General features: G+C 33.8%; 1 pseudogene; it reads left to right on the forward strand.

Moving 5' to 3' along the window:
- The first annotated feature begins 14,947 nt into the window (after positions 1 to 14,947).
- LOC148947470 (protein ROP pseudogene) lies at positions 14,948 to 16,809 on the forward strand (annotated as a pseudogene).
- The last annotated feature ends 1,022 nt before the right edge of the window (positions 16,810 to 17,831 follow it).

Below are 17,831 nucleotides of genomic sequence, written 5' to 3' on the forward strand. Positions count from 1 at the left end.
AAAACAAAAAGTACACCATTAGAACCGTCTTGTCCGAAACCCCTATAATGGAAACTTACCGCCCTTTGGCTTGAATAAAAAAGAAAATATATTGGCTTGAAAATCAAGAAAATTGACTTTAACAACGTTATTCTGCACAAACGGGATATTTTTTTCTTTCTTTTGTTTCCAGAGATAGCTTGGCACTGGAACATCGTAGAGAGTTGTTCAATGGCTCATTTTAAAGGAAATCTCTAGATCTAGCGCCTTTTGCACTGAATTTTTTTATTAATTATTTTTCACGAAAAACTTAATTTTGTATATACAATATTGATCAGTGACGTCATAGTCATTGGATGTAGTACATAAAGGCTCGATATTCGAATTTAAGCTGAAACTAAGTAAAGGACAATTATGCCTCCATATATTCACAGTGATGTATAAGATTTCCCATTACATCTGTAAACTGTTCCACAGTTGCCGGTCCATACCTTGGAAGCTTTTCACTAAACATGCAACATTTCTTTTGGATATTACTATGAAGTTTTGCGAAAGCATCTCTAGCTGACTTTTCAAGAAAATCTATTCTTTCAGAGATAATTTTAATCTTTAATTTTGAATATTTTTCGTAATCCCGGTAAAACATTCGTAAAATTTTTCTCAGTTTACAAAGATCAGCCTGTGCGTTCTTTGCAGCTTGTGTAAACTGCAAAAATATCCTTGGTATCCGAGCAATAGTTTGAATATTTCAATACAAGCTGGAAAAATACCTTAAAATGTTAAAATTAGTTTTATTTTTGGTTAGGTTCTAACTACCCGATGTGGGATTGACTATGTATTTTCAGACCAAAAAATTACATTTTTTAATATATATTTTATTTTTCAGTTTAGAATCGCTAAAGTTATAATGTAAACTACAAAAATATTTATGATATCTGAGCAATAATTTTAATTTTTTCATTCAAACTAACAAAATACCTGAAAATTTAAAAATTAGTTTTATTTTTTGTTAGGTTATGGATACCTGATACGAGTTATAAGAAGTGTTAATTAGATGAAAATATTATTTCTTGTTTTGTAATAAGATGCCTTTAAGCGAGTTATTATACGTAATTTAAAAAAACAGTACTATACAAAAAACAGAGACAACATCATGGAAAGAAAAAAGCAAAGGTATTCAACTGACAAGGCGTATCGAGAAGTAATAATTGAGAGAGAGCAAAACAAAACAGCAAGATGTGTTATCACAATGATAAAGATTATAGACATGCGAAAATTGAGACAGCCAAACAAAAGAGTAAGGGACGGTATGATAATGATGAAGATTACCGAAACAAACATAAGAAAAAAGTTGCTACCAGAACAATGGGTAGATACTGGGGTGACAAAAGCCATAATGAAAAAATTAAATTCTTTGCGAGGTTGTACCGAAGAACGCATAAGGACAAAGGGAAAAATTACATTCAGAAATACAAGAAGATGGCAAAAATGCAGGCTGATCTTTGTAAATTGAGAAACATTTTACGAATGTTTTATCGGGATCACGAAAAGTATTCAAAATTACATATTAAAATTCTCTTTGAAAGAGCGGATGCTGTTGAAAAGTCGGCTAGAAATTCCTTGGCAAAGCTTCATAGTAATATCCAAAAGAAATTTTGTCAGTTTAACGAAAAGCTTCCAAGGTATGAATTGGCAACTGCGGAACAGTTTATATATGCAATGGAAAATGTTCAACAACACAGTGAATATACGGAGGCGTACTTCTTAGAAAATTCGTATATTAATTTTGGAAGGAGTAATTGCAGTTTATGCAGCAGCAGTAAAAATATATATACAAGCATACCTATCAACAGCGAAGGAAAAGCAATGTTTTTCAATTATGACGAAAACGAGCCAGTTAGGGTTATTAGTTATAATAAAGAACGACCTCTTGCCCTTAGGTACCTATGTCTTGTCAAATTAGCTAATTAATTTCACCGGATTTTGTTTTAAAAATAATTCCCACACCGGGATTCGAACCCAAGCTAATTGGTTGAAAGCCAATTATCCTAAGCCACTGGACCATATGAGATACGTGTAGAAAGCTAATTAATTGTTTTATGATATCTTATAGCATAAATTTCATCTGATATAGCTGAAACCTAGTAAAGAACAAACCAAGGCATATAGTAACTAAAATTTTCATCTGGGTTGCAGTGGTAGCTAGCAGCCTATAAAGAGACGATCAGTCCAATGCTAAGAAATATAAAAACCCAAAAATCCTAAAAATAGAGTCAGATCAAAACAAAAGTACATCATTAGAACTACCTTGCCTGAAACCCTACTAGATAAATAATGAATGTTTCCGGGTTGCAGCGGTAGCTAGCAACCTAGTAAGAGACGATCACGTCCAATGTTAAGAAATATAAAAAACCATAGTTCCTAAAAAAGGAGTCAGATCAAAACAAAAAGTACACCATTAGAACCGCCTTGTCAGAAACTCCTGCATAGGAAACTTTCAGTCCCTTAGCTTGAACAGCAAGGGAAATATATTGGCTTGAAAATCAAGAAAAGTGGCAGCTACTACAACATTCTGCCTAAACGGGATATTTTTTTTTCTTTTTTCTTTCTTTTCTACAGATAGCTTGGCACTGGAACATCGTAGAGAGTTGTTCAATGGCTCATTTTAAAGGAAATTAATTGGGTTAAAAATCTATAGTAACTAAAATAAATTATTTCTAAAAGAGAATAAATTTTTCCACCAAAAACTGCATTTTTTATGTCTTTTCACACTGCAGTATTTCAAACATTATACCAGCGGTAAGATTTGAACCCACGCCTCCGAAGGGACTGGTGGCTAACACCAGTGCCTTGGACCACTCAGCCAGGCTGCCTCTCATAAGTAGTATATATGTGAATCTGGGTTGCAGCAGTAGCTAGAAACCAAGCAAGAGACGATCAGTCGAATGCTAAGAAATATAAAAACCCGAAACTCTTAAAAATAGAGTCAGATCAAAACAAAATTACATCAATAGAACTACCTTGCCTGAAACCTTACTAGATAAATAATGAATTTCGTCATAGTTTTATATTAGAGCTATGACATGAATAGAAAAACACGATATTATGTTGTGGTTTCTGAAGACGTCATGAAATAATATCATTGCGCCATGACGCCATGAAATAAAATCATTACGCCGTGACGTCATAATTACTACTTAAAAAGCATCAGGAATGTGAAAAGTCTCATACAAAATTAGATAATGGTTAGATCAAAGCAAGCTATACGCAAGTTAAAAAAACAGTACTACACAATCCGGGTTGCAGCGGTAGCTAGCAACCTAGTAAGAGACGATCACCTCCAATGTTAAGAAATATAAAAACCCGTAGCTCCTAAAAAAAGAGTCAGATCAAAACAAAAAGTACACCATTAGAACCGCCTTGTCCAAATCCTCCATAAAGGAAACTTACCGCCCTTTGGCTTGAATAACAAAGAAAATATATTGGCTTGAAAATCAAGAAAATAGACTTTTACCACGTTATTCTCCCCAAACGGGATATTTTTTTCTTTTTTTTTTTCTTTTGTATCTAGAGATAGCTTGGCACTGGAACATCGTAGAGGGTTGTTCAATAGCTCATTTTGAAGGAAATTAATTGGGTTAAAAATCTATAGTAACTAAAATAAATTATTTTTAAAAGAGAATAAATTTTTTCAATAAAAACTGTATTTTTGATGCAGTGACGTCATAATTACTATATAAGAAACGTCAAAACTGCAAAAGGTCTCATTCATGAATACATAATGGTTAGATCAAAGCAAGCTGCACGCAAGTTAAAAAATCAGTACTAAAAAATCAAGAAAAGTGGCAGCTACTGCAACATTCTGCCTAAACGGGATATTTTTTTTCTCTTTTCTTTGTTTCCAGTATAATTATAATAAAGAACGAATAATTTACCGATTATCCACTAATAACCATATAGAACGAATATTTTACCGATTATCCACTAATAACCATATATGACGTAATAAGTGACATGACGTAATATCTAGAACCTATTGTGTACTAATAATAGTACACAATAGGGTTATGACTTAATGAGCAACGTGACGTAAAAATTTTACAATAAGGACCGAAGTCTATCTCATAGTAAATGATACAACAAGGAAAAGAAAAAGAGGTCTGTGGTATATATGACGTCATACTAGGTTACATTTTATTTTACAAAAAAATAATTATTATTGTAAATTTTACAGTAAAGAACGATCTCTCTCCTATAGTAACTGATATGTTACATTAAATCCGGGTTGCAGCGGTAGCTAGCAACCTAGTAAGAGACGATCACCTCCAATGGAAAGGAATATAAAACCCCCAACTCCTAAAAAAAGAGTCAGATCAAAACAAAAAGTAGACCATTAGAACCGCCTTGTCCAAAACCTCTATAAAGGAAACTTACCGCCCTTTGGCTTGAATAACAAAGAAAATATATTGGCTTGAAAATCAAGCAAATTGACTTTTACCACGTTATTCTCCACAAACGGGATATTTTTTTCTTTCCGCTTGATTTTCCTTCTCAGCTAGCTGGGCACTGGAAAATCATAGAGAGCTGTATAATAGCTCATTTTAAAGGAAATTGCAACATCTAGTGCCTTTTGTAATTACAGTAAGAACGAACTTCAGCCCATAGTAACTAGTAAGATTATAAATTTAAGACTAAAACAAGTACTTTGTTTGCTTTGGTATGAAATACTGGCAGCGTTGGGATTTGAACCCACACTTCGAAAGATACGGGTGGCTAAAACCAACGCCTTAGACCTCTTGGCCAAGCTGCCTCGGATAACTATGTGTATATCACATATAGTGACAAAAATGACTACCCAGTATAAAATCATACAGTTCGTAGCAATACGGGTTTATATTAAAAGGCGATCATTAGGAGAACAAACAATTGGATACATTGGACTTAGTTCGCTGCCTGATTTTTTGAAAATTGTCTCTTACTACTCCAAAGAAGAAAAAGCCGTAGGGTTTTTTCCTGTTTGTAATCAGGCCTTACATAATCTGGGTTGTCAAACAGTTCGTGTTATAGTAAAGAGCGATAACTAGCCTATGGTTATGTAAAGGAATATAAATGGGGACAGCAGTGTTATGTATGAAAAGATGTATGAAATTTGTATATTATATTAAAGAATTATAGTAAAGAACAAATCACGAAGCAAATATCAGATAAGATGACATTTATTGCTGAAAAACGGCTATAACAAGCCCAAAAGGGCCGAATTCGCAATTTAGCGTCAAATTATATAAAGGATCGATTGTAAATTTGGGCTTCATAATAGGTTATCAAATAGATCGTGGTAACTCTCAGTAATTGAAACTCTAAGAAACGGAATTTTGATACCAATAGATACCTCAAAGAATGGGATTTTTATGCTGATTTTAAATATATTATATTAAAGAACGAGCCCTAGCCCATATTAAGTGATTTATGGTATCCGAGCAATAGTTGGAATCTTTTAATTCAAACTAGAAAGTAACATTAAAATTTCAAAATTAGTTTTATTTTTGTTAGATTCTAACTATTCGACTTGAGATTTAATGCGTATTTCCATACAAAAAAATATCATTTTTTTTTATTTTAGTTTTCAGTTCAGAATCGCTAGAGATATTTTGGAAACTGCAAAATTATTTATGATATCTGAGCAACAATTTTAACCTTTTAATTCAAACTACAAAAATACCTGAAAATTTTAAAGTTAGTTTTATTTTTGGTTAGGTTTTTGGTATTTGATACGTGACTTGAATAACGTTTATTTGCAAAAAAGCCAATTATTTATTATTATGGACGAAACTCAAACAATGAAGTAGCTACCTAAGTCCAATCTTTGCAATGGTTTGTTATTCCAATTGTCGTCTTTTGATTTAACCAGCTCTCTGAGTGAAAAAAAACGGAAAAAATATACTCTCGATACAGAGTATCATAGTTCAAACAACTTTTCTTGTTTTTCTAGCCAGTTTATTTCCTTTGCTATTCAGGCAAATTAACTACCTTTTTCTTTGTCATAATATAAATACTGTAGTATTAACTACGATAGTACAATGGTAAGCATATGTGCTTTTAACTAGTGGTTATGGTAGCTGACTTTCATCAAAATTGGCCATAAAAATGCAGTTTTTAGTGGAAAAATTGATTCTATTTAGAATAAAAAAAATAGTTACAAATGGCACTAGATTTTGTAATTTCCTTTAAAAAGAGCCATTGAACAACTCTCCACGATGTTCGGGTGCAACGCTATCTGTGGAAAAGAAAAATAAAAGAAAATAAAAGAAGGTGCCGATTAGGCAAAATACTGTAGTAGGTGCCACTTCTTTTGATTTTCAAGCCAATATTTTTCCCTTGCTGTTCAAGCCAACGGACAGAAAGTTTTCTGTATAGGGGGTTTCGGACAAGGCGGTTCTAATGATGTACTTTTTGTTTTGATCAGACTCTATTTTTTAGGAGTTATGGGTTATTTATTATATTTTTTAACATTGGACGGGATCGTCTCTTACTAGGTTGCTAGCTACAAGTGCAACCCAGATAAAAAAGACCTTTTTTCTTTTTCCTGTTGCATCAGTTTTCATTCTTTACTGTAACTAAGTAAAAACTACAAAAGCCCATAACTCCTAAAATAGTTAGATCAAAACAAAAAGTACACTATTAGAACCACCTTGTGCGAAACCTCTGAATAGGATTTACAATAATTAAAACAATAAACCTGATTAGAAACAGAAAAAGCCTACAGCTTTTTCTTATTTGAAATAGTAACAGACGAACCTCAAACAATCAAAGTAGCTAAATAAGTTCAATGTATACAGTGGTTTGTTATTTATATTAAAAGACTATCATTCGAAAAACATACTGTTTCGTATATTGGATTTAGTTATCTACCCGATACCTTGAAAAAAAAATATTATTTTTAAATTTAAAATATAATAATTCCGGAAAATTTTAAATTAAACAAATTAATTTGACTGCAAAGTGCGTAAATATTTATGGTGTATTATCAATAATTTTCCTTTTTTGATTCAAACCATAAAAATTATTATTTCAAAGTTATTGATTTTATTTCAGTTCAAAGTTATTATTTTATCCTGGAATCAAACTTTTTTGGCCTAACCCGTAAAGTACGTATCTCTGTATTGTTGTCCTATATTTCCAAAGAATAAATCAAATTTTTATTTTAGTTTTCAGTTCAGAATCGCTAACTTTATTATGTAGACTGCAAAAATATTTATGATATCTAACCAATAATACTAATTTTTAATTCAAACTAGAAAAATACCCGAAAATTTTAAAATCAGTTTTGTTTTTTGTCTTCTGGAACAAACATTTTTATTCATCAGAAAAGTTTTTGCAGTTTATAACTTTAACGATTCTGAAATAAAACTAAAATAAAATAAAAATTGATGTTTTTAATTTTTACGTCACGTCAGTTGGGCGCAAAAAACCTATGCCTTCCCAAGGCCAGAACAAAGAAAAAATATAAATGTTTTTACTTTTATAACTCTAATAAATCAAAAAATATAAACATTTTGATTACTAAATATCAGTATATGTACATAAAACTGAAAATGCACATTCATTTGTACTTTTTCGGTTATGTGGAAATCATGTTCTGGCCTTGGGAAGACATTGGAGTTTTGAGCCAAACTTATGTTAATTTCTGCTCGTTTTGAGTTTGAATCGATTATTTATTGTAATTCCTTTTGACTATTAAAAATGGTACTAGGCCTTCGAATTTCTAATCGAATGAACCTGTTTTGAAGTTTCTAGGACAACACCTTCTACTACAAACCTTATAGTCTCCCAGGGCATAACTTAAAATCCTTGCCCTGAGGGTTGTGGGGGATTGTCCCCCTCAAAAACAAATTTTCTATCTTGAAATCAACTACTCTGAACAAAATGGCAATCTCGAAATTTTGATTGGATGTGTTTGGGGGAAAGATGGGGGTGGGGGGGGGGGGCTAGTTGCCCGTCAATCACTTTCGACTATTAAAAAGGGCCCTAGAACTCTCGATCTCCAATCAAATGATCCCCTTTTTAAGTCTCTACGACGATCCCTTCCATATGAAGTGCCCTGCTTTAAAGGAAAAAAACAATAAAGGGTATATTGTGCCAACATTGTTCTTATATGCCCTCAAGGCATAACTTAAAACCCTTGCCCCGAGGGTTGTGGGGGAGTGTCCTTCTCAAACCGATATTTTCTATTAGGAAATCAACTACACTGAACAAAATGGCTATTTCAAAATTTTGATTGGATGTGTCTGGGGGAATGATGGTTTAACATAAGTTGTGCGCAAAACATAAGTTGTGCGCTTTAACATAAGTTGGGTGCAAAACCCCTATGCCTTCCCAAGGCCAGAACAAAATTTGAACTTTACTGAAAAAATATTAATTTTTTTTATTTTATAACTTTAATAAATCAAATAATATTAACATTTAGATTACTAAATTTCAGTATATGTATGTTAAACTGACAAAGCACATTCATTTGTATTTTTTAGTAAAGTGCAAATTTTGTTCTGGCCTTGGGAAGGCATAGGGGTTTTGGGCCCAACTTATGTTATTTTCTGCTCATTTTGAGTTTTGACTCGGTTAATTATTGTAATTTCTGTTCGTTTGGGGTTTGATTTATTTATTGATGCTAATTTGTGGTAGTTTCACGATTGGTAAATGATTTGATTTTATTTTTGCTCATTTTTGTTAAATGGAGTTCTTTACTTTTCTTTGAAAAACTTATTTTGTGGAGAAATTTTTTTAATTACAAAACCCTTAAAACGTATTACAATAATGTTCTGGCCTTGGGAAAAAGTATTACAATAATTAACCGAGTCTAACTCAAAACGAGCAGAAATTAACATAAGTTGGGCGCAAAACCCCTATGCCTTCCCAAGGCCAAAACAAAATTTGCACTTTATTGAAAACATATAAATGTTTTTACTTTTATAACTTTAATAAATCAAATAATATAAACATTTTGATTACTAAATATCAGTATATTTATATTAAACTGACATTCACATTCATTTGTACTTTTTCAGTAAAGTACAAATTTCGCTCTGGCCTTGTGAAGGCATAGGGGTTTGCGCTCTACTTATTTTAATTTCTGCTCGTTTCGAGTTTGACTCTGTTAAATATTATAATTTCTGTTCGTTTTGGGTTTCATTTATTTATCGATGCTGATTTGTGGTAATTTCACGCTTGGTAGATTATTTGATTTTATTTTTGAAAATTTTTTGTTTAATGAAGCTCTTTACTTTTCATTGAAAAACTTATTTTGTGGAAAAAGCTGCTTAAATTAATTTCTGTTCGTTTTATAATGACATAGTCTTATCAGGGAAAAATAAAATAATACTTTAAATCTTTTTTTTTTTCAAGACGTTATAGTTTGGCTTGCAAAATTTTGATTTAGATGTGTTTTGGAAAATGGTGGTTGTGAGAGGGGTGTTAGTCGCTATCCAATCACTTTCAACTATTAAAAAGGGCACTAGCCCTTGCAATTTCTAATTGAATGAGCCCTTTTGAAGTTTCTACGACAACGCTTTCGATAAAAACATTATATGACCCGGGGCATAACTTACAACCCTTGCCCTGAGGGCTGTGGGGAGAGGGATTGTCATCCTTAAAGACCTAATTTCCAAAACTTTCAACTACATTGAGTAAAATAGCTATCTAAAAATTTGTATTGGATGTGATTGGGGAATAGGTGGGCATTAGATGGGGGGTAGTAGCCCTCAGATCACTTTCGACTATTAAAAGGGTACTATCCCTTTGAATTTCAAATCGAATGAGCCCTCTTTCTAGTTTTTACAACAAAGATTTCAATAAAAACCTTATATGCCTCCAGGGCATAACTTATAATCATTGCCCTGAAGGTTGTGGGGGAGTGTCCTCCTCAAAAATAATCCTTATAATCCTTGCCCAGAGGGTTGTGGGGGAGTGACCTCCTCAAAAATACATTTTCTATCTGGAAATCAACTACGCTGAACCAAATGGCAATCTCAAAATGTTTATTGGATGTGTTTGGGGAAAATGTGGTTGTAAAAAGGGGATAAAGCGCCCTCAAATCAATTTCAAATATAGAAAAGGGGACTATCTCTTTGAATTTCAAATCGAATGAGCCCTTTTTCAAGATTCTACTGCAATGATTCCAATAAAAACAGTATGTGCCTCCAGGGCCTAACTTATAATCATTTCCCGGGAGGTTGTGCGGGAGTGTCCTCCTCAAAAATATATTTTCTATCTGGAAATCAACTACACTGAACAAAATGGTTATCTCAAAATTTTGATTGGATGTGTTTGGGAGAATGATGGGCGTGGGGGGCTAGTTGCCCTCCAATCACTTTGAACTATTAAAAAGAGCCTTAGAACTCTCGATATCCAATCGAATGAGCCCCTTTTGAAGTCTCTACGACGACCCCTTCCATATGAAGTGCCCTGATCTAAAGCTAAAAAATAATAAAGGGTACATTGTGCCAACATTGTTCTTATATGCCCTCAGAGCATAACTTAAAACCCTTCTCCCCAGGGTTGCGGGGGAGTGTCCTCCTCAAAAATTTATTTTCTATCAGGTAATCAACTACACTGAACAAAACGGCAATCTCAAAATCTTGATTGGATGTGTCTGGGGGTATGATGGTTTAACATAAGTTGTGCGCTTTAACATAAGTTGGGCGCAAAACCCCTATACCTTCCCAAGGCCAGAACAAAATTTGCACTTTACTGTAAAAATATTAATTTTTTTACTTTTATAACTTTAATAAATCAAATAATATTAACATTTAGATTACTAAATTTCAGTATATGTATGTTAAACTGACAAAGCACATTCATTTGTATTTTTTCAGTAAAGTGCAAATTTTGTTCTGACCTTGGGAAGACAAAGGGGTTTTGTGCCCAACTTATGTTAATTTCTGCTCGATTTGAGTTTGACTCGGTTAATTATTGTAATTTCTGTTCGTTTTGGGTTTCATTTATTTATTGATGCTGATTTGTGGTAGTTTCACACTTGGTAGATTATTTGATTTTATTTTTGCTCATTTTTGTTAAATGGAGTTCTTTACTTTTCTTTGAAAAACTTATTTTGTGAAAAAAAATTTTTTAATTACAAAACCTTTAAAACGTATTACAATAATTTTTTGGCCTTGGGAAAAAGTATTACAACAATTAACCGAGTCAAACTCAAAACGAGCAGAAATTAACATAAGTTGGGCACAAAATCCCTATGCCTTCCCAAGGCAAGAACAAAATTTGCACTTTACTGAAAAAATATAAATGTTTTTACTTTTATAACTTTAATAAATCAAATAATATAAACATTTTGATTACTAAGTATCAGTATATGTATATTAAACTGACAATACACATTCATTTGTATTTTTTCAGTAAAGTACAAATTTTGTTCTGGCCTTGGGAAGGCATAGGGTTTTGCGCTCTACTTATGTTAATTTCTGCTGGTTTCGAGTTTGACTGTTAATTATTATAATTTCTGTTCGTTTTGGGTTTCATTTATTTATCGATGCTGATTTTTGGTAATTTCACGCTTGGTAGACTATTTGATTTTATTTTTGCTAATTTTTTGTTTAATGAAGTTCTTTACTTTTCTTTGAAAAACTTATTTTGTGGAAAAAGCTTTGTAAATTAATTTCTGTTTGTTTTATAATGACATAGTCTTTTCAGGAAAAAAGCAAATAATACTTTAAATATTTTTTTTTTTCAAGACGTTATAGTTTGGCTTGCAAAATTTTGATTTGGATGTGTTTTGGAAAATGGTGGTTGTGAGAGTAGTGTTAGTCGCTATCCAATCGCTTTCAACTATTAAAAAAGGCACTAGCCCTTGCAATTTCTAATTGAATGAGCCCTTTTGAAGTTTCTACGACAACGTTTTCAACAAAAACTTTAAATGACCCGGGCATAACTTACAACCCTTGCCCTGAGGGCTGTGGGAGAGGGATTGTCAACCTTAAAGACCTAATTTCCAAAACTTTCAACCACGTTGATCGAAATGGCTATCTAAGAATTTGTATTGGATGTGATTGGGGAAAAAGTGGGCTTAGAGGGGGGTTAGTTGCCCTCAAATCACTTTCAACTATTAAAAGGGTACTATCCCTTTGAATTTCAAATCGAATGAGCCCCCTTTCTAGTTTTTACAACAAAGATTTCAATAAAAACCTTATATGCCTCCAGGGCATAACTTATAATCCTTGCCCTGAGGGTTGTGGGGAATGACCTCCTCAAAAATATATATTCTATCTGGAAATCAAATATGCTGAACAAAATGGCAATCTCCAAATGTTTATTGGTTGTGGTTGGTGAAAAGGTGGTTGTTAAAAGGGGATAAATCGCCCTCAAATCAATTTCAACTATTAAAAAGGGTACTATCTCTTTGAATTTCAAATCGAATGAGCCCTTTTTCAAGTTTCTACGACAAAGATTCCAATAAAAACCTTATATGCCTCCAGGGCCTAACTTATAATCATTGCCCTGGTGGTTGTGCGGGAGTGTCCTCCTCAAAAATATATTTTCTATCTGGAAATCAACTACACTGAGCAAAATGGTTATCTAAAAATTTTGATTGGATGTGTTTGGGAGAATGATGGGCGTTGGGGGCTAGTTGCCCTCCAATCACTTTGAACTATTAGAAAGAGCCCTAGAACTTTCGATTTCCAATCGAATGGGCCCCTTTTGGAGTCACTACGACGACCCCTTCCATATGAAGTACCCTTATCTAAATGAAAAAAATAATAAAGGGTACATTATGCCAACATTGTTCTTATATGCCCTCAGAGCATAACATAAAACCCTTCTCCCCAGGGTTGCGGGGGAGTGTCCTCCTCAAAAATTTATTTTCTAGCAGGTAATACACTACGCTGAACAAAACTGCTACCTCAAAATTTTGTTGGATGTGTTTGGTGGAATGATGGTTTAACATAAGTTGTGTGCAAAACATAAGTTAGATGCTTTAACATAAGTTGGGCGCAAAACCCCTATGCCTTCCCAAGACCAGAACAAAATTTGCACTTTACTGAAAAAATATAAATGTTTTTAATTTTATAAATTTAATAAATAAAATAATTTGAAAATTTTGATTAATAAATTTAATTATATTTATATAAAACTGACAATACACCTTCATTTTTATTTTTACAGTAATGTGAAAATTATGTTCTGTCCTTGGTCAAGCATAGGGGTTTTGAGCCCAACTTATATTAATTTCTGCTCGTTTTGAATTTGACTCGGTTAATTATTGTAATTTCTGTTCGTTTTGGGTTTCATTTATTTATCGATGCTGATTTGGGTTAGTTTCACGTTTTGTATTTTATTTGATTTTATTTTTGCTCATTTTTTAAATGGATTTCTTTACTTTTCTTTAAAAAATTTATTTTGTGGAAAAAGTTTCTTAATTAATTTCTGTTCTTTCATTATTGACATAGTCTTTTCCGGGAAAAAGAAAAAAAGTACTTTAAATCTTTTCGTTTTTTAAGACTTTATAGTTTGGCTTGCTATTTGTAAGCTGGAAAAAAATTTCAGCAATTTTTAACAACATAAACCCTTTTAAAAATCTGGACATAAATAGTACTGTTTAATTTAGTTTCATACCTCCTCTAGTTGACCTGAAATGGAAAATTTGATACCATTCGCAAACAAATCTGTTTACTTTCTTAAATAGCTTGGATACACCAACGCTATTTTGATTTGGTTAAATCATAATAGGAGAAGTAGCCCCGATAGTTCCGACATAGTACTCTCAGTCGTTGCTGGGATACTGCTGAGACGCCTTATTAGGAATTAGCACTAACGCAGTACATTTAATTTAATCTTATGGAAAATTTTTTTTTTAAAAATATAGGGGCATTGGGTGGGGTGGGGGTGGTCGGATGGGAGTGGAAGGGGGATTAGTTGCCCTCCAATCACTTTCGACTATTAGAAAGGGCATCAGCCCTTTCTATTTTCAATTTAATAAGCCCTTTTCAAAGTTCCCACAACAACTCCTTCGATACGAAGTTGCCTGGTCTAAACAATAACAACAACAAAAAATAATAAATTATACCCACTACAATCTGTAATATAAATTTGTCAAGCCTTCAAATCACTATCTACTATTTAAAACGCCACTAGGCTTTTCAATTTCCAGTCAAATGAGCCCTTTTAGAAACGACAACAATTTCTATAAGCACCTTCTATGCCCCAAGGGCGTAAATTAGAAACTTTACCTTTAGGTCTGTTAGGGTGGTTGTCATCCTCTAAACCAAATTTTCAGAACTTTCAACTACGTTAAACAAAGTGGCTATCTCAAAATTTTGATTGGATGTGTTTGGGGAAATGGTGGGCGTGAGAGGGATGGTAGTCGCTCTCCTATCACTTTAAACTATCAAAAATGGCCCTCGCCCTTTCAATTTCCAATCAAATGAGCCCCTTTAAAGTTTCTAGGAAAAAAAGTTCAGTAACAATCGTAAATGCTTCAGGGCATAACTTAAAAACCTTGCCCTGAGTGCTAGGGGGGGAAGGTGTCATTCTCAAAGACCTAATTTCCAGAAATTTTTACTACGTTGAGCAAAATGGCTATCTGAAAATTTTGATTGGATGTGTTTGGAGGAATGGTGGGTGTTATAATAAAGAACGAACATTTTACCGATTATCTACTAATCATATATGACGTAATAAGTGACACGACGTAATATCTAAAACCTATTGTGTACTAATAACCATATATGAATTAATTACCGACGTGACGTAAAAATTGAAAAATTTTATTTTATTTTCGTTTTTAGTTCAGATTCGCTAAAGTTATAAACTGCAAAAATATTTATGGTGTCTGAATAATAGTTTTATTCTTTTAATTTAGACTAGAAAAATACCTGAAAATTTAAAATTTAGTTTAATTTTTTGTTAGGTTTTTGATACTTCATACGTGACATAAACATTCAACTAAATTTTCTAAATGAAAATGGCTTTAAAGAATCTTGTCGGACAAAAAATTATGAACGAAGTACTCAAAAGTAAACAGAATGACACAAATTGGAGAGTTCTTGTTGTTTATCGGCTTTCAATGAGAATGGTGTCTGCCTGCTGTAAAATGCAGGAAATTTTCTCAGAAGGAATCACAATTGTTGAGGATATAAACAAAAGTAGGGAGCCACGTCATTTGGAAGCGGTTTATCTTTTGACTCCTACAAACGATTCTATAAAACCTCTCATCGCAGATTTTGGATGTCCAGGGAGAACTCAGTACTGCTCATGTATATTTTACTGAAGCCTGGCCAGAAGAGCTCTTTAACGAACTTTGCAAGCACATCTCTGGAAAGTATATAAAAACTTTGAAAGAAATCAACATTGCTTTCCTTCCATATGAAAGTCAGGTCTTTTCACTTGATTTTCCTGATGGTTTCCAATGTTACTATAATCAAAACAAAGCCTCGCAAAGGACTGCTGCAATGGAAAGAATGGCAGAGAAAATTGCCACCCTTTGTGCTACATTAGGGGAATATCCTGCTTTGAGATATCGAGCTGATAAAGAGAGAAATATTGAATTCGCCAAAATTGTTCAGCACAAGCTTGATGGTTACAAAGCAGATGAGCCTACAATGGGAGATGGCCCTGAGAAGTCCCGTTCACAACTTTTAATCGTTGATCGTGGGGTTGATGGCGTCTCACCTCTGTTGCATGAACTCACATTTCAAGCCATGGCATATGATTTGTTTCCCATTGAAAATGATGTCTACAAGTACTTGAATTCAGGTGTGGAAAAAGATGTCGTTCTTGATGAAAATGATGACCAGTGGAAAGAACTACGGCATCAGCACATTGCAGTAGTTTCGCAAAACATTACGAAGAACTTGAAGACTTTTGTTGATTCAAAGAAGAGTCTGACTGCTGGTGACAAGTCATCAATTCGTGATCTATCTATGATGATCAAGAAAATGCCACAGTATCAAAAGGAGCTAAGTAACTACTCTTCACTCCTGAATCTAGCTGAAGACTGTATGAATAAATACGAGAGTGAAGTCAGTCGTCTTTGTAAAGTTGAACAGGACTTGGCAATGGGTGTTGACGCTGAAGGAGAGAAAGTCAAAGATCCAATGCGACTAATTGTTCCTTTGCTTCTTGAAGAAAATGTTTCTCCCATGGACAAGATTCATATAATACTCCTCTACATTTTGTCGAAAAACGGAATATCTGGAGAAAATCTGACTAAACTTATTCAACATGCGGCAATACCAGACCCTGAACGACCCATCATCACCAACATGACAAACCTTGGGTTCTGTGTCATCAATGAGGGAGGTCGTAGAAAGCAGTGGTGTCCAAATCGCAAGGAAAGAGAGCAGACTTACCAGATGTCCCGTTGAACTCCTATTATCAAGGATGTTATGGAGGATGCCATTGATGATAAACTTGATGGAGAGCATTTTCCTTATCTTGCTGGACGAGCTGCATCGACTGGTGCTAGAGGAATACCCACCAGTGCTCGTTATGGACAGTGGCATAAGGACAGATCACAGCAAAATATGAAAAACGTTCCACGGCTGATAGTTTTCATCGTTGGCGGTGCCACATTTTCATAGATTCGTTGTTCTTACGAAGTTACGAAAGCTATTAATACTTGGGAAGTTATCATTGGATCCACCCACATAATAAGCCCAGAAGAATTTTTGAAGGATCTAAAGCAGCTGTCTGAATAGAAAATATTCAAGGCATTGCTGGCCGATGCTGTGCCAATAGGAGCCACAGATGAATATAGCACTGTTATATGACTAATTTGGAACCGGTTATTGTTTTCTAATTATAACTTATCCAAATAAAGCAATAGTAATTGACAAAAAAAAAAAAAAAAAAAAAAAAAAAAAATGGCGTTGCGATATCAAGATAGCGTAACGAAAGATGCAGCCGTGATTACAGCTGTGAAATTTTTTACGAGGGAGATTCTTCGCAAAAACCATGAAAAACTGAACAAGATAGCAGACAGTTTTGGTGAGCAGTATGTGAAAGAAAGGCGTAGTCAAGCTTCGAGAGAAACGCTAGCCAGTGATATGTATGATACTGTGAAACTATTGAGCTCTGTAACTGAGTTTAAGACACGGTTCACCATTTGGAAATTATCCGAAGTACCGAACATTCCACAAGACACTTTTACAACCTTGTGTGTGAAAGTTAACGAATACACGGATAAGATTGACAGTGTTATGGAACAGTACAAATCTGTGCTTCCATCTCAGAGTGTTTGGCCCCCCCCCCCTCCCACAGCCTGCGAAAGCTTTACATCGGGTTTTCATCACCAATGTACCCACCACAGACATTGACTCCTGTTCCAAGCAGATCCGGGTTGCAGCGGTAGCTAGTAACCTAGTAAGAGACGATCACCTCCAATGTTAAGAAATATAAAACCCCCCAACTCCTAAAAAAAGAGTCAGATCAAAACAAAAAGTACACCATTAGAACCGCCTTGTCCGAATCCTCTATAAAGGAAACTTACCGCTCTTTGGCTTGAATAACAAAGAAAATATATTGGCTTGAAAATAAAGAAAATTGACTTTTACCACGTTATTCTCCCCAAACGGGATATTTTTTTCTTTCTTTTCCACAGATAGCTTGGCACTGGAACATCGTAGAGAGTTGTTCAATGGCTCATTTTAAAGGAAATCTCTAGATCTAGCGCTATTTGTACTTCATTTTTTTTAATTAATTTTTTTTACGAAAAACTTAATTTTTTATATACAATATTAATCAATGACGTCATAGTCTTTGGATGTAGTTAGTACATAAAGTCTGGATCATCGAATTAAAGCTGAAACTAAGTAAAGAACAATTATGCCTCCATATATTCACAGTGA

The sequence above is a fragment of the Artemia sp. Qi Xiang Cuo genome, chromosome 10 (genome assembly GCF_049724085.1).
Source record: "Artemia sp. Qi Xiang Cuo chromosome 10, ASM4972408v1, whole genome shotgun sequence".
In the NCBI taxonomy this organism is placed as follows: domain Eukaryota; kingdom Metazoa; phylum Arthropoda; class Branchiopoda; order Anostraca; family Artemiidae; genus Artemia; species Artemia sp. Qi Xiang Cuo.